General features: G+C 37.1%; 1 protein-coding gene across 14 annotated transcripts in view; it reads right to left on the bottom strand.

Annotated features, from left to right (window-relative positions):
• EYA4 (EYA transcriptional coactivator and phosphatase 4) overlaps positions 1 to 23586 on the bottom strand; it is a 270598-nt gene that overhangs the window by 137560 nt on the left and 109452 nt on the right. The window contains exon 1 of one of the 14 annotated variants that reach the window (XM_073893953.1): positions 6973 to 7023. The exons of the other annotated variants lie outside the window; for them this stretch is intronic. The gene's annotated coding sequence lies outside the window, so the exon portion shown is untranslated. Of the gene's footprint in view, positions 1 to 6972; positions 7024 to 23586 lie in introns of those variants that run through there. 14 annotated transcript variants of the gene reach the window in all.

Here is a 23586-nt window from a genome sequence, read left to right as displayed (position 1 = left end):
TTTTAACATATAATGTATTATTTGTTTCAGAGGTACAAGTCTGTGATTCATCAGTCTTACACAATTCACAGCGCTCACGATAGCACATACCCTCCCCAATGTCTATCACCCAGCCACTCCATCCCTCCCACCCCCCACCACTCCAGCAACCCTCAGTTTGTATCCTGAGATTAAGAATTCCTCATATCCTATAACTTGTATGGAACCGGAAAAGACCCCGAATAGCTAGAGGAATGTTGAAAAAGAAAACCAAAGCTGGCGGCATCACAATTCCAGACTTCCAGCTCTATTACAAAGCTGTCATCATCAAGACAGTACGGTACAGGCACAAAAACAGACACATAGATCAATGGAACAGAATAGAGAGCCCAGAAATGGACCCTCAACTCTATGGTCAACTTTGACAAAGCAGGAAAGAATGTCCAATGGAAAAAAGACAGTCTCTTCAACAAATGGTGTTGGGAAAATTGGACAGCCACATGCAGAAGAATGAAACTGGACCATTTCCTTATACCACGCACAAAAATAGACTCCAAATGGTTGAAATACCTAAATGTGAGACAGGAGTCCATCAAAATCCTAAAGAAGAACACAGGCAGCAACCTCTTCGACCTCAACCGCAGCAACCTCTTCCTAGAAACATCACCAAAGGCAAGGGCAAAAGCAAGGGCAAAAATGAACTATTGAGACTTCAAGATAAAAAGCTTATGCACAGAGAAAGAAACAGTCAACAAAACCAAAAGACAACTGACAAAATGGGAGAAGATATTTGCAAATGACGTATCAGATAAAGGGCTAGTATCCAAAATCTATAAAGAAATTATTAAACTCAACACCCAAAGAACAAATGATCCAATCAAGAAATAGGCAGAAGACATGAACAGACATTTTTCCAAAGAAGACATCCAAATGGCCAAGAGACACATGAAAAAGTGCTCAGCATCGCTCAGCATCAGGGAAATACAAATCAAAACCTCAATGAGATACCACCTCACAGCAGTCAGAATGGCTAAAATTAACAAGTCCAGAAATGACATATGTTGGCGGGGATGCGGAGAAAGGGGAACCCTCCTACACTGTTGGTGGGAATGCAAGCTGGTGCAGCCACTCTGGAAAACAGTATGGAGGTTCCTCAAACAGTTGAGGATAAAGGAATCTTTTAAATTGGGCTATGGAAGTATCCTGTCTTTATCAAGCACTGCTAACACTGAAAGTCTGTATCAGCAAAGCGAAATGGGGTTTTAAAGAAATTATCCAAATACCTCTAGCATTCAGTGCCGCTACCAACACACCAGCAACTGAAAAAAAAGGTCTACCATGAAAAACAACTTCTGTGCTTTTATTTGGTGTTTTACATTTAAAAATATCAGGAGCGGCTCATTCAAAAGAGCTTTAACTAAATGCACTGGTGTGTACGAAGTATCATTCTGGGAATGGAGATGAACCAGACCAGAGGAGTCCAACAGAGTAGCCCCTAGCCACATTTAGCTATTTAGAACTTAAGTTGAAGCTACTCTACACTGAGATGTGCTGTAAGTGTAAAAGGTACACAGGATTTCAAAGAGTTAGCATGAAAAAAAAAAACTAAAATATCTCAGTATTTTTTATATTGAGAAGTGAAATATTTTTAGATATACTGGGTTAATAAAATAATTTCCCATTTCTTTTTATTTTTCTAAGGCAGCAACAAAAAAACTGGAAATACATATGTGGCTTACACACCATTTCTGTGGAACAAAATTGACTCAGACCCACAAAAACCTGCCTGCATGGATCACGCATTCTAGTGGAGATGACATACGATAAATCTATAAACAGGTAAACAAAGAATATGTCAGTGGTAAAGTCCAAGAGAAAGCAGAATAAAGGGGTAGAGAACACCGCTCAATAATATTACAATAGTTAGACAGTTATAAAAGTAGTTCTAATTTCATATACTAATCATCCTTCCAGTTTTTAGGCTGTATGTATGTAAGTAATGCAAGTTGTATTTTTTAAATGAATTGTAAAGAATATGGGATTTGGTATTGAGAGTAATCAACAGTTTCAATGTCTGGATGCAGAATTGCAGAATATATGCAGAATATATCATCTCTAGAGTTTTTTATTACGACTATTATACTCAAGTATAAAAATCACCTTAAAATTTTTCCTATTTTCTAACCACTACATGCTTTGAGAAGCTTACAATCTTCTCAGGAAAAACAGAATTAACTCATTTTAAAAAATTGCAAAGAACAAGTTTCTTTTATCCCATCCACCATCTTCTAAAAAAGCTGGAGCCAATTATCCCAATTATTTTCTACTTAATCTTGCTGTTTGTAAATCCTGAAACATTAAAGATAATAAAAAAAAAAGGATAAATAGCTGATGACATTTTAAAAAGACCTCTTTTGTAACTTCATTTTGTTTTGAAATGAACTTTAATGATTAAGTCTTAGAATATAATACACAGTGATAATAAAGGATCAATCCTGCAATTATAAATCCAAGATTAAAACTTCAGAGACAAAAGTTTGCTGATGTAATGAATAGCTCATTATACGTATTTTTATGGATGGTGTGTAAGACAATCTTTATTTCTTCTCTAAACTGTGTAGGAAATATAAATTAGATTTGAATGCAGTACGTTTAAGAAAAAAAGGATAAAAGAAGACATATAAAAATAAAGTTTGTTCTCCAAATGCAAATTATATTATAGACTATTGCATGGAAAATTCTTTGTAAACACAGAGTGACACAGAATTATTGTCAACAACAAAAATTTAGATTGCCAACTTTGGTTGTATTTCAAATGTGAATAAAATGCAAATCTTACTGAATAAACAATATTTATACAAATATTGTAACATGTCAGTGCCTAGCATCTTATATTGGCGTCCATGTTATAAAATGTATTTTATGACTGGATTGGATAAAGTTATAAATAATTGCCCAATAAAGCAGAATAGGTATGTAACTTCAGTTACCTTTAGGTTCTGACTTAGTGAAAATAAGAGACTGCCTGAAATATCAATTGTTGTGACATTTCTCACATTTTCTAATACTTTAGAAAGTTGGCCATATCTGAATTCCAAATTACATAATGGAATGAAAAAGTATTTTCTTGTAATTATTCCAGCTGTATTCTAGGAATATAACTTATGCTCTCATTAAATACATTTTAATTAGATGACCCTTTTAAAAACATTTAATATTTTACAATTAGTTGAACCAGCTGATACTTTCATGGGCTTCCTCAGATCATCTTGTTCTCAGGTTAACAGCATTAAATAAATATGAATTAAAATATGTCCTTTTTTACTTCAGAATGTATATAGTAACATAACTAACAAAATATAAAACTAGGTGTGAGAATTAATTTTTAAAAATTGAGTCAAAATAATAATAGTTAGAATATTCAACAAAATACATAATTTTTACTATGGAGGCTTTTGCCAAAAATTATTCTAGTATTTATTTACTTGGAATAGTCAAATAGAATATATGTTCCTTTTGTAAATATGATATTTACAAGTTAATACCACTCTAGAACTTAGCATAGGATGTATACTTTAATGAGATAGTCTATGATTATTTGTGCAACCAAGTAATTATAATTTATGTTGAGAAGATCAGCACAGAATTACTATTCTGCTAGTAGCCCCAAACAAATACAAACTTAGTTACTATCTAAACTGGCTTCAACTAAAATGTCTCCACATTCCTCAACAAGACCTGTTTTACATTTTTCTATGTGCTACAATTCATTTCTTGACTTCTAAAAACTTAAGACATAAAAACATCTTTGGAATACAAAGGTTGTCATGTAGAGTTTTTTAAAAATGTGTCACTGTTTTAATATGCCCATACAAACTGAGAGACTTCTCAAAATAAAATGAGTAATGTAAAATAAAATGCCATTGTGCCAGATGGTAGTCAAAAAATTAAGGTCTTGGGGACAGACTTTACAAAAATCTAATTACTAAATAATCTAAATCTACTTTTATAAAGTGTCATTCTTTCTTAGAAACAAAAATCTTGCAGTTCTAAAATGCATACATTTCTGAAATCCTTCTCATGAAGTTCAGAACGTTTCTTTACTCTTCCCTTTACTCAGTATATTCTTTTCAACCTCTTTAACATTGTTTCCCCAAGCTTCTCCCCTGCAACACCAAGGATCATTTTCCCAAAGCCCAAGTTATTCATTTATTATAAAAGTGAAGAAACTCTACAATATAACTAGAAATCTGCATCCATTTCAGTTCATAGAAAAATTGCCATATCCTTTCTTTAACTGCTATACATAGAAAAAATACAAAGATACAATTGAATACTCCGTTTTTAACTACAACAGTAAACAAAATAAACATATATACTAAGAACAGTAGGGTTAGAGCACTAATAAGTAAAAATCCACAACCAAAAACTTGAAGTAGAAATTATTTTACCCCTCTAGTATTGGACTGTCATGGGCAAGATCTTACTTGATTTCTGGCCTTGAAAGCAGGGGGCCTTCCAGGACCCAGGTTTGGGGGAGGGAGGTTATACAAAATCACCCACTGGGGAGGAATTATATTTTAAAAGTAAAAAATCCTATAGGCTATAACTCTTCATCAACTACAACTGTCACAACAGCGTTCACGTTATTTGAGAGTTCATTGCAAGGTTGGATATATTTAAAACGTAACTTAGTAACAATGACTCAGGGAAGCAAAGCATAATTATATATATACAGCATATAAGTATTAAATCAAACGTCAAACCTCATAAGCTTTTAGAATTTGGAAGCACATTTTCTCCTTAATTATGCCAGAGTCTTTTGTCACCTGCCATAAACTCCACATACACTATATGAAATATCCAGGAAAATTTCAAACTCCTTCTAATGTTATGTTTTTTCATTATTACCCAACAGGGACTATATCAAAGGTAACATAGTACTTAAAATGCCACAAAAGGAACTATAAGATGCCTTAACATATCACGTTACAGCACATATGAAAGGTTTTTTTTTTTCCTTCCAAGTTTGGAAACGAGACTAGATTGTTCAACCATGATACTCTGTCTAAATATGATAGATAAGTCTTAAAAGGATTTTTTTTGTCTCACAAATGTGTACTATAAAAACCTAAGAGATATTTACCCATAAATCTTGATCTCATTTATACATTGTGTTTACATGTTTCTTGTCCTGAGTATCACAAAGCAGACAGTATTAAAACAACAAAAGAAAAAAGTGGAATATTCAATTCTAAACCAAGAACTAGTACTTAAGGAGCATAATGTTAATTTGGTAGAAGCCACTGCAATTAAATTCAAATTGCTGACTCTACTATACATTTTCTCAGTGTACCAGGAAAGAATAATTCTACCAATCTTAAGTATAAAAATCTTTTAGTTTAAATTTCCCTCCATTCAAGCAAAGATTTATGAATTCACACAAATAATGCTTTAAAAATAATCTTAAGAATTGACCCTATTCCCTTAAATAGAGAAGTCTTGCTAATGTTTTTGGCAATGTCTTCTGTATCTTTCTGGGGTTCTCCCCCCTTTTTCTTAGATATTGGAATGTTTTGGCCACAAGGTTAAGAAAAACTTCCCCATTTATCATGACCTGCCAAGCACAACAGGCCCCCAGACAGCGCAGCCTTCTACCACTTAACAAACTCAGCTCATCTTAGCCATGAAACTTCAAAAGAATTTGGCCACAGGCATAGATTAGCTATCATTTGTTTTGCAGCATAAATATCAATCATTCTGTAACATACTCTAGTATTCCTAACATCATTTGTCTATTAAGTATAACTGATAACTGACCTTTTCAATTTGAATGATAACGAATATAGAGATAATCTGGTTTATTAATATATAATTATAGAATTTATGTGTAATAATTTTAGTAAAAGCTTCTGTTAAAATCTCTTGGTTTGAACCATATATATAAACTCTAAAAGATACTTTCAGTTAATATATAAAAACTCTCCTAATATGTCCAAAGGTATCATAGTAACTTAAGGAAAATTGAGAAATCCTTTGACTTTAAAACAAATTGATGGATAGACTATAAACAGTAAAATGTTAAAGGCGATTTTAAATTGAATGGCATATATCTGTAGATTAATCTGAAGATTAATTTACGTATGATGTAAATACTTCTGGCACTTTTACATTGACTTTAAAAAAGTATACAAAGAGCTGTATTTCCAAATTTTGTAAATTTTAAATTCTTGATCTCCCATCAAAATGACAACTTTTATAAAGAGAAAATCCTGGGGTGTCGGCATCAAGTTCTTTATTTTTTAACTAAACTATATACAATAGAAAAAAATATATTTGTAGCATTATTCATTTTAATCATACATTTTTTATAATTTTAGCAACACTTTTCAGCTTTTAAAATCTAAAATAGTTTTATATTACATCCATCTTGCAAACCATTGTTATAAAAAGCTTATAAATCACCTTTCCTTAAGTTTTAATCCTAAAATGAAATTCCTCATTAGCAGAGTTAATAAAACACAGATTGTGACATAATTTACACACTAAAAAACACAAATTATAAGATTGCTGTCTGAGTAGATTTTTCTATCAAATTAAATTAACATTTTGAATTACTTGCAAGCTAAGAGCATATGACAAAACAGTTTTACACGAAACATTTCACACATACAAATGTGATATGTGATAAGAAGAAATATTCCTATTAACTGTGTAAGTTCAAGTAAAAACTAAGCAATTTATTATAAGCCTTTTTTAAATATAGAAGTTGATTCCTTACATGGAAGTAAGACTTAGGTAATTTCACAGTTTTTGTGGCCCTAAATATTTATCTATCATAAGGAATGAAGTACCCTCTGCAGTCTCAAAGTAAAATGGATCCACACAGTGGTTAAACTCAAGGGTTAAAGAGTAAAAGAATTATAAATTAGGTCTATCTGTAGTGAAGGTCTCATTCTAGGTAAACCTAATAAATAATTGAAATATACTTACGATTTTTTCCTCTTTGACCTCAATTAAAATGGCTTTGTGAGAGCAGGTTCTAAGGACAATTTATCCTGGTTTCCTCAATACACACTTAAGTCATCTGGCTTTTGTATTTCTTCAACAGCTGCATTACCTTCAAAATTGGCTTGCACCATTTCCCCAAAGCAAAATGTAAGACTGCCCCCTGACACACACAATCACCTTCCTTCTGCGGGTGGCTGCGAGCTCGAAAAGTCAGATCATACAATTTTGAAAATTCTAACAAGTAATTTTTAAGAACTTAGAGGAAGAAAGAGAAAAATCAAAGTAGAGATTTTAAAAATTGACTTTTCTCTGTTTTCCTTTTCCTCCCTTCCCCCTCCCTCCTTCCCTCTCTCTCCCTTTCTCTCTCCTCTCTTCCTCCCTCCCTCTCTCTCTCCCTCCCTCTCCCTAAGTTATAACACAAAGTATTATAGGTTATTGGTATTTGCTTCTGTTGCCATTTTTGATAAGTAATATTTTTGTAGTTTAGAAAACTTTTGATGAAAAAACAAACACTCAAAAAGCAAAATAAGGTAGTGCAACATCATTGTTCAATTAGACAGGATTTCAGAAAATCATAACTGCAATCAAGGAAAGGAGCAGGAAACCGGATAGTGCTCACTGATGCTCAGTAGACCCTGGAAACCAAACTGGAAAACTTATTGGCTGTGATAATTCATCCTCTCTCTCTTCAAACAGGTTCCCTAAACAATCTAACTCTGGCAGTAAATCAGTGGTCACAGACACTTAGAATTAGAGGGTATTTTCTCCTCCTGAATTGTGTTTTTCTCACAAGAATAATAAAACAGTACTAAGAGAGCAAAGTTTTCCTCAGCTGTCTTGAATGAAAGAAATCTTTTAGATACTGAAATTATTGACAATTTGCCTCATCTTAGCCCCTTGATGCAGCAAAGCATCAATTCACACTCTTTCTTCATGAGATTCAAAGATACAAAAATATATTTAAATAATCTAAACCAAAGCATATCAAAGACTTCTACATCAAGGTTCTCAATCAAAGTACCACTCAACTGCACATCCATCTGAAGGTAAAACCAACTAGAAAGTTAAGAATTTTTTTTAAAGAAGTTAAACTTGATTTTACTATTAGCATTTCAGGGGAAAAATCCCATAAAAATAAGGAAACATTTGTTCTCTTAAAAAAATATATAAACACTTATCATTGAAATGACTACATTTGAAATCCAATGAAAAATCCAAATTTAGCACAAAATTTCAAAACAAAAAGTATCCAGAAATAAAGTCTTTCATTTAAATAGATGGTATTATTTTTTTAAAATCCTACAGCGTGCAGCCATCAAGGAAAACTCCTTGAAGTCAACTACTAATATTTTCTAATGAAATGTAATCTATTTATTATCAATTATTGCTTCACCTGCATTTCTCCTAGCATTAACATAATGCAATTATGTTTTATGAAGTAAAAACAAAATGCATTTACAAGTTTCAGCATGGGCAGATTGGAGACTTTCTCTATACTGACCCACTTGCTCAATTTTATGTACATATTTCTTCTATCGTCCTTAGACTAAAACTGAGAAAAATCCAAACAAATTATTTTAGTTAACATTTTTCTCTGAGATAGAATTGCCTATATTTAAACGTATGACCCATCACATCATATAACAGTCATTATAATGTTTCAGTCAAAAGCTAAATACAACTTACCTCATTTAAAGTCCCAAAACCTGAAACTAATTCCAGTTTTATTTGGAAGTAAGGTGTGTGTGTGTGTGTGTGTGTGTGTGTGTGTGTGTGTGTGTGTGTGAAGTTCAACAGCCAATAAATTCCACTCTCCAGTATGAGTAGAATGAAACCCGGTTCGAGGATTACACAATACTCTGAAAGGTTTATAGTCTCTAACCAACATCCAGGTAGCCTTAAAAACACCTTGCTCTGGCATGAACCTTCTGGCTCCAGAAGCTGTATAGTTATTTAGGTTAACTAGGAGGACACCTGGAGAGTAAACACTCTTGGCTCCAGCCAATGGCTTTCTATGCCCTTCTGTTTATAGTAAGATGACTTGCCATCAGAGGTCACCCCCATCAACAGCACCTGTCTTTCAGTGGGCATACAGGAAACGGACTGCCTTTATCCTGACTTCTAAACTACTAACCTGCTGTCCTCACAACCCACTGTTCTAGTTACTTGAAGAGTTAAATCCCTACATTAAATTTTCTAAAATTAAATTTTACTTTAATTTCTTTTAAAGCAAAACATTTCTGTAGAAAAAATACCTCTTGACAAGTTAAGGATTGGTACTCATTTAAATAAGGATTGCATGAGGATTGTCACTCGATGTCCCAAACCAGCATTCTGGTTTTTGTTCCTTTTAGGGTTTTTGCTTTTTTTTTTTGGTTGAGGAAGAAGTCCTGCAAAATTTTACTTTCATTATTACATTTCTCCATTAAGGACAACATTTTCTTCTTCCCTTAAGCACACACACAGGTATGCTGACAAAGTGGGAAGATAATTACAGGCATTTTTATTTCATTCATTTTTTATGTAATTTTATTTGAGGCAGAGGAAGGGATGATCACAATTATAAATATTTGCACAGAGGTTATCATTTTATGTAAAATGTTCTCTAAAACAAAGCCTTTTATGTATACCAAGGAAGAAAAGAGGTATGTTAAGTTCTAATAAAATGAAAACAAAGAGCTAAATTCAAGAGATAAGGATAATGCAAATTAAGTCCCTTCTCTGACACTGAAGTTCCCCTTCTTTCCAATTTATAAAAAAAAGAATTGTTTTCTTTAGAGAAAACAGTAATATGAAAGTTTTATTCCTTCGCCCTTTAAAAGTGTGTCCTGAAGATCTCAAAAGACTAAGCTCATTTGATAAGTTCCTACTACAATATTTCAATGTAGCCTTTACAGACATTATGGGAAGTACTGCCTTCAATTTGTCTACATAATTCTGGGATGATTTCTTACACTTTTCTTGCTCTCTAAATGGCACAGAGAGGCAAATCTTTCAAAATAAAGACCAACAGCCAAGGGGTAAACAGAGCTCAACGGGAGTGATCTGTGGCATGTGTTTTTGGGGAGTCGTTTTCATCTTCCAGGGAGGAACTGCGTGAAAAGCCATCTCCTACTTCAGGTTTGGTCGGCACTCCAGAGAACCCAGTGCCCTGGGGGACTGAAGACGGCGCTGTCTTCCCATAATGCTGGCTGCTTGCTGTGCTGGGAAACTGGATAAGTGTAAACAATCTACCTGCAGCACTTCTCAGCCCAGGTTTGGATGCCACTGCAATACTTTCTTGACAGAGAGTTGTCTGGCTCTATCAGAGTTAATAAAATGTGCTGATCAATTATTTGAGAGGCCTCATTTTGACAGATCCAGTGCTTTGTTCCTAGTATGGCTGGATGACTGAGAGGAATGTCATCTTTGCAGCCAAAGCTTAAGTAGTTAGAGCTTCTTGAGAACTGTGGTATACATTAGAGTTTTTAATGTCAACAGAAATCTTTTGGAAATGGCTACTTTCTTCAGGGACTGTAAGTCATTCAATATTTTCTAAACGCGGAAGAGCTCAAGACACATTCATTGAAGTAAAATCTACCTCTGTTCCTGTTACATTAGAGACATGATGAGCCGTAACATCTAAAACCCTGACGACAAAATAAGTTCTTCATGAATTAAAGAAGGCTGGCTAGATGGTAATCTTCTTCCCCAATCTGGGTGTGGGGGTCTGTGAGGAAGAGGGTCAGTGAGCAATGTGTGATGAAAACTTTGTAAATAAGGGAACTACGAACATGAAAACAAATGTCATTGGTAGTTACAACTCTTTAAGAGTACAAATAACTAGTCTTTCTGGTGAAAAATATAACCTTTATCTCAGCTTACATTAGGTCTTCAACGTGTTCCTAGAATCATAAAAGTAATTGGTGCACCATTACTTTACATCGTTTAAACTAAGGAGGAAAATTATATTGATTTTTAAATAATATTTATGAATAGATTGTTGAGATGCTCTCCCAGCCCCAAAGTACTGCTACCAATTAATTACATGAACAGGAACAAAGAGATAAACTGTTCTTTCTTTAAAAAAAAAAAATTATTTTTTTTTTTTTGGAGAGAGGGGGGGGGCAAGGGGGGGGGGGGGGGGGGGGCGGGGCAGAAGGAAAGGGAGAGAATCTCAAGCAGACTCCCCGCTGAACGCTGAGACTGACTCAGGGCTCGATCCAAGGACCCGGAGATCATGACCTGAGCCAAAATCAAGAGTCCGATGCTCAATGGACTGACCCCCCAGGAGCCCCAATAAACTTCTTTCTAAGTATCTCTTTCCCCTCCTATGAAACAAAGGTTTCCATCTCAAAGTGTCAATAGTATAGTATTTATTTCTTCAATGCAAACCACATATATCCACATATATTTGAGACTTTATCTATCAAATATGTTTCATTTAACAATAATTGTTTCCATTACCCACACTTAAAATCAAGCAGATAGCTGTCAGTCAATGCTAATTATTATGAAATAATTAACTCAGGTTCAACTGAGTTAATAAAATAGCTAACGAAGGAACTAGATACATTTAAAAGCCAGTAGAGCCGTATTGTGGGTAAAATGCTTCGTTTCCCTTTTATTTTAAAATATTGAAAATAACACTTTGACTTCCAAAAACTACCTTTCAGTGATTTACTTGCAGTCCGTGAGGACCTGCCCCACATTCTGACAGGAGTGAAACTACTACGACCTGCGGAAAGTCGATGCATTCCAGCAGCGACCAGCACAGTGCTACTGCGCTGGTACTTGTTACATGCATGGATACCCTTCAAAGTAACAGGCAACGGGGGATGAACTTCAGTCAATCATAACACCTCTAAGCTTTCGTAGAAATCATATAATTTTCTTAAAGATTTATTTATTTATTTGGGAGAGAGAGCGGGGGGGGGGGCGGGTGGAGAAGAGGCAGGGGCAGAAGAGGAGGGGGAGACAGAGAATCTCCAGCAGACTCCATGCCAAGGGCATAGCAGATGCAGGGCTCAATCCCATGACCCTGAGATCATGACCTGAGCTGAAATCAGAAGCTTGATGGCTCAACCAACTGAGCCACCCAGATACCCCTCACATAATTTTTTTTAAATCAAGAAAATAAACCAGGTACTGCAGTTTTAGGAGTGCATCCTTCCAATTCACACTAAATGCTCACTCTCCATAAAGTCTTAACAAAAGGTCGGTGCTTTGGGGCTCCCTATTCTTCCTTTCTTCCCCAGCCCATGGCATCATTTTTTGTATACTGTCTAGTCATCTATCAAGCACCTACCCTCTCCAAAGTTAAAAAATAGCTCCAGGTTCTTTTATAGCATTTCTTGTCACTTTTCATTAATGTCTGCTTTAATATTAAGACAGCTTTATAATAAGTTCCAAGGAAAGATATTAAAAATCAAGAGATAAAGCAGAGCCAACATGGGAAAACAAAAGAACACTAAAAGTACAATCACATAATTCTGACAACAACTAAAATATCATAGAAAGGGAAAGAAAAACAATTTAAAATGTCTGTAGGTACAATAAACTCCTAAATTGCTGGTCTGGAAAAGCCCCTATGGAATCAAAACTAAACAACTACCACAAACTACAACCACCTCCTTAGCGAGGTCACTGATGTGGTATCTATATTAGAATATAAAATCCAATATCTAAGAGCCTATTTTAAAATAAACATTTAAGCAAATTATGCCCATGCCATTGTAGGACACCAGTAATCAAAGCAGTAATTACATGTGCCATTTGATTAATCTTTCTTCTTTTTCTGGTAACGCTGTCAAACTCAAGTATATTCAGGAGCCAAGTGGGTAATTTGGAGGAGTGAAGCTGGTCAAGTGGAGGCGGGGCTACTGGCAAAATGCATGATTTTCCTTGAACCACTCAAATTCTGTACTTCCTCCCTATAAAATTCATGTATTGTCAGTCTTAAATGCCATCTGTATGCTGTAGATTCCCAAATTTTCATCACCTCCTGAGATCCATTGTCTGGGTTCCAAATCTCACATTCTCCTAATTTATGTCTCTATATAAATATCTCACAGCCATATCAAACTTTAATATGTCCAATGCTAGGCTCTTTACTACTCCACTAATCCTATCTTTACTGTCCAATATTTTCCATATAAATAAAGCCAGAAACTAGAGTCACTGGGTCCTCCTTTTCCTCAAACTCTGTATCTAAATTCATCTATGCAGCAGAATTAGACCAACCTGAAGGATTAACCTCAACCTTGCCCCCCAGAGTACTAGGCCAAATCAGCTGAAAAATCTCATAAACCATTAAAGTCAACTTTAAGTTGACTTAAAGTGGCTTTATTCTTAAGTTTCTGAATTGACCTTTCCACCTAGTCTTCAGATATCAATGAGCCCCACACGAGGAAATTTAGGGCAATTCTTAACAACCTTTTTTTTAAATTTTATTTTATTATGTTATGTTAGTCACCATACACTACATCATTAGTTTTTGATATGGTGATCTACGATTCATTGTTTTCGTACAACACCCAGTGCTCCATTCAATACATGCCCTCCTTAATACCCATCACCAGTCTAACCCATCCCCCCACCCCCCTCCCCTCTAAAACCCTCAGTTTGTTTCTCAGAGTCCATACTCTCTCATGGTTCATCCTTCCCTCCGATGTCCCCCCCTTCATTTTGGAAGGGAATTCTTAACATCCTTAACAACCCTGGCCAGTGATTTGAGCCTGGGCTGAATACCACCAGGATCAAGGTGGTATTACTGATCACTTCAGCTAAAATCAGGAACAAATTTCATACCACCTTTTCTAATTGGAGACAGAAATAATGGTCCACAGGGCACACATAATAATGAGTCAATTACTCCTCCATAAAACTTCCCTGAGTGACCAAGAGTAGCTTCCCTGAGTGACCAAGAGGGGCTCCACACTTGGCAAGTGTATGATCTACAGTCCTGAATACCTGAATGTCTCTTATGACATCCCTAAGAAGTCTTCTAAACAAGTACAGTTCTAAGAGTACATAAAGTCCCCAGAAAGTGGTTTTTATGACATTTAGGGCCCCACAAGTAGGATCAACATCAGTTGGGGAGACACATGCAGATGGTGCCTCCAATGTGGCTTCTAGGTCAGTTAGTAGGCCTTATGATTCCCAGTTCAGCTCCAATAATTGAGTCTAATTTGGGGGACCAGTCAGTTCAATCTGCACCAGTCCATACCACCAACTAGTGGCATTTATTTGTCACATAGAATGAATAACAGCCATGGAAATTATGGGGAAGAAAGACATCTAAATGTGTTCATATGCTTTTTGCATGAGAGGTGGAGGAGCTGGGCCACCTTCTGCTGTTGTCCATAGACTCCTTGGTCAGGTAAGAGGAAATGGTGCTCAAGTCATGGCAGAGCCATCTACCAGGGGATAGCAGAGCCAAAAGTCACTTAAATTTAAGGTGCTTCTAACAGTATGGGAGAGCCACATTAGGGCAGTTTCCTTCAAGAAGAAGGTTCCAAGAACGGCTATGAAAGATCAATAACATCATTAACGTTTACTGGATCACTGTACCTCCCAGGTCTAATGTTTTCTAACCACAGATTCAGTCATTGCCCTTCCCCTATCACCATGAAATCGAGTCCTATTCCAGTAGCTACTACTTCACCTTTTTCTAATCATCCCCTACTTACACAGACCTTTCATCCAGAAAGGCCAAGAGCAAGAGGACCAAGGCTATTTTTATAAAACTTACTCAGGCCATCAAGGGAGGTATCAATATCTAGGAAGAATCAACAAGCATTTTACTCAATCAAGTGATCAATATCATTATGATCCAGGACAATTCAAAAAACAAGACATTTCAAGTGGCGGAACCAATATAAGTTTGAATCCTCTCTTCCCCTTTTTGACCAGGCTGCCAGCCAGAGGGTATACCAAATAGGATGATCTGGGGTAGCTATTAGGGGAAGGAAAGACTCATCACATCTAGGAAACGTCAGGATGATATCCTAAATCTTCAAAATATAAAATATGGTATAACCTCTCATCCCTTCTGTCCTCATCATAACTCAGGAAGTGGTCAAGAGATGATTTGAAACTGGGGCCAGCTGGATTCAGTACCCAAAGTGTCTTACCAATGTATGTGGACCAGAGGAATTCAGAGAGGCAGAGTTACAAATCTTTAGAGTTGATTTTAAGGAGGCTGTTCCAATATTCTATCACACAAAATGCTGTGGATGACAGGGAGCACAGAAGGGCCACTGAATACCTTCCCAATCAGCCCTGGCTTCTCTGACAGAAGGTGCACCACTGTCAGACTTATCTAGATTAATCTCGAGGGTCACAGTGGGTTGGCTGACTGGAATAGACCAGCAAAACCATAACCTGGAAAACTGTCAACAGCAGTGAGGTACCATCGATGTCCCAAGAGGGGGTCCAATGCAGTCAATTTGTCAGGAATGGCAGGAATAAACCACTAGAAACTATGTCTCTCCCCACCCCCGGCCCACTCACTGAGACAAACAGGTCAACTGTTAGCATGAGTCATCAGTTTTCTATGCCAGTCACTCCACATGGAAACAAAGTGCTTTACCTCCTGCTCAGTCTTTGATTGTGGGTCTGCTGCATGTCCTGTCCAGTAATGAATCCAGGTAGCAACCGCAGAAGTCTGGGTGAAAACTGAACCAGCAGCTTGATTCCAATTTGTTCTTATCAGAGAACAGGCCCTTACCATAAACATCTTCATGAATGACCCTGACAGCATAACCATTTCCATAGCTTGTGCCCCCCCCCCCCCAGAGGGATGTTTTTAATCTGCCAGTTGGTAGTTTTTCAAGTGGCAAACCAAAAAAATACATCACTGGCAACACGCCCAGAGACAGTAAATATGTAACAAGATTCATCAAAGGGAGTATTGGCCAGCACGGAAAGAACTGCCTTGAATTCTGCACACTGAGCAGAGACAATATCCATTTTCTGCATAGCTGATGCTGAGCCTTAGCTCATAGCAGCCCAAACCTAACTGAATTAGGTTTCAATTTAGCTAATCCATCAGTGACCAGGGCCCAGGAATTTAAAGGAACCTCCTGGGAGTCAGGAGATAAAGTTTTCCCTAAAGGGAGAGTTGACACTTTTTCATGTGAAGTTAAGATGCTGCTGGTGTCAGGCTGCTTGCATTCCTGACCATGTCATTTCTTTTTTTTTTTTTTATAGTTTTTGATGTAGTGTTCCATGGTTCCTTGTTTGCGTATAACACCCAGTGCTCCATGCAGAAGGTGCCCTCCTTAATACCCATCACCAGGCTAACCCATCCCCCCACCCCCTCCCCTCAAGAACCCTCAGTTTGTTCTTCAGAGTCCATAGTCTCTCATGGTTCATCCCCCACTTCGATTCCCCCCCCTTCATTCTTCCCCTCCTGCTATCTTCTTCTTCTTCTTCTTTTATTTTCAATATACAATGTATTGTTTCAGGGGTACAGGTCTGTGATTCAACAGTCTTACGCAATTCACAGCGCTCACCATAGCACATACCCTCCCCAGTGTCTGTCACCCAGTCGCCCCATCCCTTCCACCCCCCACCACTCCAGCAACCCTCAGTTTGTTTCCTGAGATTAAGAATTCCTCATATCAGTGAGGTCATATGATACATGTCTTTCTCTGATTGACTTATTTTACTTTGCTCAGCATAATACCCTCCATAATACCCTCCATCCACGTCATTGCAAATGGTAAGATTTCTTTCCTTTTGATGGCTGCATAATATTCCATTGTATATATATACCACCTCTTCTTTATCCATTCATCTGTCAATGGACATCTTGGCTCTTTCCACAGTTTGGCTATTGTGGACATTGCTGTTATAAACATCGGGGTGCACGTACCCCTTCGGATCCCTACATTGTATCTTTGCAGTAAATACCCAGTAGTGCAATTGCTGGATTGTATGGTAGTTCTATTTTCAACTTTTTGAGGAACCTCCATACTGTTTTCCAGAGTGGCTGCACCAGCTTGCATTCCACCAACAGTGTAGGAGGGTTCCCCTTTCTCCACACCCCCGCCAACATCTGTCATTTCCTGACTTGCTAATTTTAGCCGTTCTGACTGGTGTGAGGTGATATCTCATTGAGGTTTTGATTTGGATTTCTCTGATGCAGAGCGATGCTGAGCACATTTTCATGTGTCTGTTGGCCATTTGGATGTCTACTTTGGAAAAATGTCTGTTCATGTCTTCTGCTCATTTCTTGATTGGATCATTTGTTCTTTGGGTGTTGAGTTTAATAATTTCTTTATAGATTTTGGATACTAGCCCTTTATCTGATATGTCATTTGCAAATATCTTCTCCCATTCTGTCGGTTGTCTTTTGGTTTTGTTGACTGTTTCTTTCGCTTCCCTATCAAAATGCCATCAACTTTTTTCAAAGAAATGGAACAAATAATCCTAAAATTTGTATGGAAGCAGAAAAGACCCCGAATAACCAGAGGAATATTGAAAAAGAAAAGCAAAGCTGGCAGCATCACAATTCCGGACTTCAAGCTCTTTACAAAGCTGTAATCATCAAAACAGTATGGTACTGCACAAAAACAGACACATAGATCAATGAACAGAATAGAGAGCTCAGAGCCCTCAACTTTATGGTCAACTAATCGACAAAGCGGGAAAGAATGTCCAATGGAAAAAAGACAGTCTCTTCAACAAATGGTGTTGGAAAACTGACCATGTCATTTCTATTTGACACCGGAGGCTTGTTGGGCCCCTCCTATCCCATCACTCACTGAGGATGGACTGATATACTCCAAAGTGTGAATATCAGACTGAAGAGTTGCAAGGCCTCCACGGGCCAGGCATTCAGTTTGACTCAAAAGAAGTATACCTGGCATCCATATCAGGGATGTTGTGAGACCAGGAATGGTACCACCCCATGAAGGTTGCTTCCTTTTGCCAGAGCCTCCAAAGAATAAAGTCATAGAGACCTGAAGCTCAAAAGAGGTCATTAGGGTTGTGAGGCCCCAAAAGTCTTAGCACCTCTGCATATGCAGCTCTTCCAGATCAGAAGAATCACCTCTGGATTTTCTAAGCATTCCCAGTATAATCATGTAGAATTCAGTAATGGAAGCCACGACTAGAAGACATTGAATTGGCCAATGGGACCTGCCAAAAAAGTCCACTAGTTTCCTTCCTCTATTGCAAACCCTGCTCAAGCCACATTACCTGAATTCAGGTATCCCTTTTCTCTATGGATGGGTAGGATGGTAAATTGGGCACTTGTATCTAACATTTCCATAAAAGTTCATGTTCCTCCCCTCCCCATAGTTTCCTAGCATGTTACATATTTTTTACCCACATTTGGATGGGTAAATAACAATTTAGATCTCCAGGAGAGGGAGAACTCAGCCTCATTACTGTCCTTCTTATTAAGGAAGCTAAAGTTGGAGTAGAGGAGTAGGGAGAGAATCTAGGGTCACAGAGAATAGCAGCTCCATGTTAGTAAATGAGGTGTGTTTAATTTCAGTTTTGACTGGGTCAAGCTCAGGACTCAATCAAATGAACATTTAATGCGTTCAGTTCATGCACTGCTCTGTACTAAGCAGCAAGATCACCATCACAATAGACATCATCTATTTCAGTTTGGGGAATCCCTAGACTTAGTAACCATAACCTGTGGCTCTGGCATTGCTTCCTTTGGTGGACTCAGGCTTGATTTGCATAGGAGAGACTGTTTTAGAGTCCCTTTTAACTGAGGGCATTTACTGCCCTATGATAACATCTCTACAGTGCTATCCCTGTTTTGACATAAGAATTATGAGAATTTTCCAAGGCAAAAGGGATGACTGCAAGAATGTGTCTAGATTGTTTGGGCAGTTTATTTCCCAAGAGATCATCTTCATCAGCATTCCAGGACAGCAAGAGCCTCAGGACTAGTCAATACCACATCCATGGTTCTCCACGGAAGCTTTTTGTTTCTGGGAAATCTCTCCCCAAGAGGGACAAATTTCCCTTATAGCAGCCCAGACCCACTGCAAGAACTCTAAGACCTTTCACTGTTTCCTGATAGATCTAAGATTGATATGACAGACTGCAGGATGGATGAGCCGTAAAATGGACCAGGTTTTGCCATTTTAAACAAGTATTATACACCCCACACCATCTTTCAAGTGAACCACCAAAGTTCTAGTCATTTGCTTGGCTATTACCCATATGGTTTCAAATTTCCCTCATTTCATGCTTAGCCCGTGATATTATAAACGTTGTCTGGAGAGGGTCAGAAGTCTCCTCCAGACCAGGATGGGTCATTGTAATCCTTGTCACAATGGGGTGGATTTGAAACTGACCCTCAGATTGATGAGGAAGTCCCCATGCCTAGAATAGGGTTAGGTACAACCAGGGTACCTTTCAGCAACTGACTCTGAACCTACTTCCAGGTACTTGGATTACAACCACCTCACTAATTCATCCTCATTAACTGGCAATAAAATTGAGGATCATTTTTTCCCCAGTTGACCAAACAAGTTGGTCAATATATGTTCACTAATAGTGTCCATGGATTTGACCAAACAAGTTGGTCAATATATGTTCACTAATAGTGTCCATGGATTTCCCTCAAATCCCTTTGATTGCCCATGAAGTCCTTATCCTTTCTCTTTCATAAAGCCATGTCTCTATCATTGTCCCCACACCTCATCACGAAAACTGCCAAAAATTGTGAAGGGTCTGTGGTTTTACTCTATTTACAAGCTAATAATTTAGCCTGTCACAATTTCACAGATGCTGGCAGAATATATAAGACTTCGAGGTCAGATTCAAAGGACTCTACATTCACAGCAACAGCAGAAGCCAAAATATCACCATTTTCTTATGACAGTTCCTGAGTTCCAATTTCTACAGGGTGAAATGACATCAGGACATGCAATGGGTTGTGCAACCCTGTGCTTAGGGAGCCCAAATCTTTTATAATGGGCAGTAAACATGCTGCCCTTGCTACAGAGCAACATGTTTTTTTTTATAGGCAAATATTTCCAAGGTAAAATCAACTCAGCAATTAGGAATAATTATACATCACTGCCTAGTTTAATGAGGCAACTAAATGTTGGGAGATACAGAGTTTCACTCTCAAACACCTGCCTCAACTATCTAATACTGCAACCTCACAACTTCTGTCAGGATAAGACCTAAACAAGGGCCAAACAAAAGTCAGACTTTGCTTCCTAACGGTTAGAAAAAATATCAAACTCTATATACCTGCATTCATGGACTCTATTAATAGGACAGTCCAATGGACTCTTACTCAGAGGCAATTAAATATTACTTTACACATGCCTAAGAGACTAAATATGCTAATTTCTATATTACAGCACCTCAAAAAAAAAAAAAAAAGAGTGGCACCTGGGTGGTTCAGTTGGTTAAGCGTCTGCCTTCGGCTTAGGTCATGATCCCGGGGTCCTGGAATTGAACCCCGCACCGGGCTCCCTGCTCCGAGGGAAGCCTGATTCTCCCTCTCCCACTTCCCCTGCTTGTGTTTCCTCTCTTTCTGTGTCTCTCTCTGTCAAATAAATAAATAAAATCTTTAAAAAAAAAAAAAAGGAAAAAGAATAGCTGACATCAAGTGAGAGAGTAACCCAACAGTAGAGAAAACAGAAAACTGATTCCAATATAAGAATCCAAAAGACATTTATGTAAGAACAACTGGCCTTCTACACTCCAACTGCCTCTTAGGGTTTCAGTTCATTAACTGATTGCACAATGATGACCTTGGGCATCAGGAAAATACGAAAATGTTCAGCCAGGAGATTTTCACAGCAGGAAGAACCCAGGGCTAGGTGTCAGAGGCTGGAGCTCTCATCTAACCTACTGGCAAGGTAACCTTGGGTAAGTCATCCTCCTTAACCCACAGTGTCTACATTTGTCAAACAAACAAACAAACAAACAAGACAATGTCTTGTGTATCTCAACTGGTTGCCTGAAGCTATTTTCTATAATGCGCTTTGTAAACTGTATAGAGTTCTCTAAATCTCAGGTCAGACAATTCTTCTCCATAACACTGTATTCCAGCCACCATGGATTTCTGTCAGTTTCTCGAAAACAAAGAAGATCCTTTCTCCTACCAAGGCCTCTCAGTCATGCTTCCAGTGCCTGAATGCTCTCTCCCTATTCTCTTAAGACTGGCTGCCTCTCACCGTTGAGATCTCAGCTTAAACTTCATTTTCTCAGAGACCTTTCTGGATCACTCAATCTAAAGCAGTTTTGCCCTGTCCTTTCTTGTGGCGCTCTCTCATTTTCCTTCTTAGCACTAATCACAATTTGCATGTGTTTGTTTGTTTTCACCTAATGCCTGTCTCCCGATTAGCTCAGAGACTCTGCAAAAACTGGACCTATGTCCGTTTTTCCTTCAGTTTATACACAGGGCTTGGTGGAGTGCACAGCTGAGAATGATACTCTACAAAATTTTGTAAACGACTGAATGAATGAATGTGTCAGTAGAAGGCCATACCATCTGGGCATTTTAAGAAGCAAATATATGTGAAATTATTTTTAGAAAAATGCCCAATCAAAATAGTTCAACTAGAAAAAAGTGTGGTACTTTAAATGGGTAAAAACTAGGATATTTGAAAAAAAAATGAAAATGGATGACTCCTTTCCACTGTTTCATTTAGAAGTATGACTCTATAGATGCATTTTCCAGTCCAAAAAAAAAGGGGGGGGGGTTAAAGTCACCTACTCATGTTCTCCTTTGATCGTGTGAGACAGTTATTATCTCAATTTCACAGAGAAAAATAATTGAAAATTCAGATATTTAGCAACTTTCTCATGGTCACAATAATAATACTCAATTCAAATTCGGGTCCTTTGATACAAGTCCAGTACCCTCCAGTGCACTACGCTACTTCCACTTTCAAGAGAAGGCTCTGATCAAAGGATTAAGTACAAACATTTTGGTTTCTTACTATCAAATTAGTTTCAGACCAGTGACTTTTGCTGTGTTGAAGCAAGAACTTCAATAAAATTACCAGTAAATCAACAGAAGCTATGAAGTTATCAGTGGGGTTCACCTCAGGGTTTGTTTTACCTTTAACATTTGCTTTAATTCAAACCATATTGAGAGGAAAATATTATATAGTAGCAAGACTTAGTAATACTTCAGGCAAACTGGGCCTGATGATGTATATGTAAAATATACATAATTATGTATATACACATACACACATACATACAATTTTTGGTCCTAAATATAATATATAAATAAAAACATGATAAATATAAATTATATAAATATCATACATACATCATTGTTCCCCAAATAACAATAAGCCATACCATAGTATAAAATCTGTGACCAAAGCACAATTATTAAAAAGACCCCTTTACTCTTGCCTTCATTACAAAACAAACAACCCCAGTGATAAAGAGCCCCATTTTGAGTGAATGCATCCTTCGAGAAATAAGTATTAATGAGAAAACAGCTGCTTCTGCATAACAGGGTCCTGTGTCTTTGAAAACTACTCAAAACAGTTTAGATTTTTTGGCATGACATGGACAGGGGGCATCTGGATTTATGTCAACTTCTGAAATGTATGGGCTAAGACAAGGTGAGAGATATTTTAGAAAGTTTTCCGAATGATTTCTCCAGTTCAAAAATTATCTTACAGTTAGATCAGGTACTAGCATTTAATTAGGATGGAAAGAAGTTACTTCTATAAAATTCATTTTCCTACTTTAACATGCAGATATTTCTGCAAAACAGATTTTTATGAGAATATTAAAGTCCTCCTTTTTCTTCACTAGGAAATGAAAATGGTAAAGTATATACATATATAGAAGACTAGTTAATTTTTTCTGCTCTTCCATAATAGGAAATAAACTCTTAAAGGATTACCTCCCCTCAGAAAGGCAGTTTGGCCAAAAGAGAAAAAAATGAGAAATAAGACTACCTAAAAACTACTAAACAAGGGCCACTACAGGGCGCCTGGGTGGCTCAGTCAGTTAAGCATCTGCCTTTGGCTTAGGTCATGATCCCAGGGTCCTGGGATGGAGCACCCTCCCCCGCCACTGCCCCGTGCTCCCCCTGCTTGTGCACACACACTCTCTCTCTAACAAATAAAATCTTTAAAAGACAAAAAGGGGGCCATTACATGTAATGTAATTATAAATACACAGAAAAAAAATAACTTTTTTTAATTTAACTTTCAAGATATATAATTATTCTTAACCAAGTTTATCATGAATTATGAATGAAAATAACAGTTTCATCCCAATTCGTGGTTTAAAAACATGACTGAATTTGATTGACAGAAAAACTGCCTGAGTCTAATTGGACGTTTGGAATTAATTTCTCCTAAACTACTCCACTACACATTAGTTCTAAGAATAGATATTTAAGGTGGTTACTATGTAGGTATTAACTATATTCTCATACATTTTCCTATTAGTTACTATGATGCTATAATACCATAGAAGCTCTTACATTTAAAAAAAAACTCACCGGATTAACTGATGTTCATCGCTCTTTTTTTAAATTTTTTTAACTTTTTATTTAAATCCTAGTTAGTTAACATATAGTATAACACTGGTTTCAGGACGAGAATTTAGTGATTCATCACTTACATATAACACCCAGTGCTCATC

This window comes from Callorhinus ursinus, unplaced genomic scaffold, assembly GCF_003265705.2.
Source record: "Callorhinus ursinus isolate GAN/ISIS: 27379988/994484 unplaced genomic scaffold, GSC_fseal_2.0 scaffold6, whole genome shotgun sequence".
NCBI classification, from domain to species: domain Eukaryota; kingdom Metazoa; phylum Chordata; class Mammalia; order Carnivora; family Otariidae; genus Callorhinus; species Callorhinus ursinus.
The sequence above is the reverse complement of the archived record's forward strand: the minus strand, read 5'-3'. Positions and strand labels throughout refer to the sequence as shown.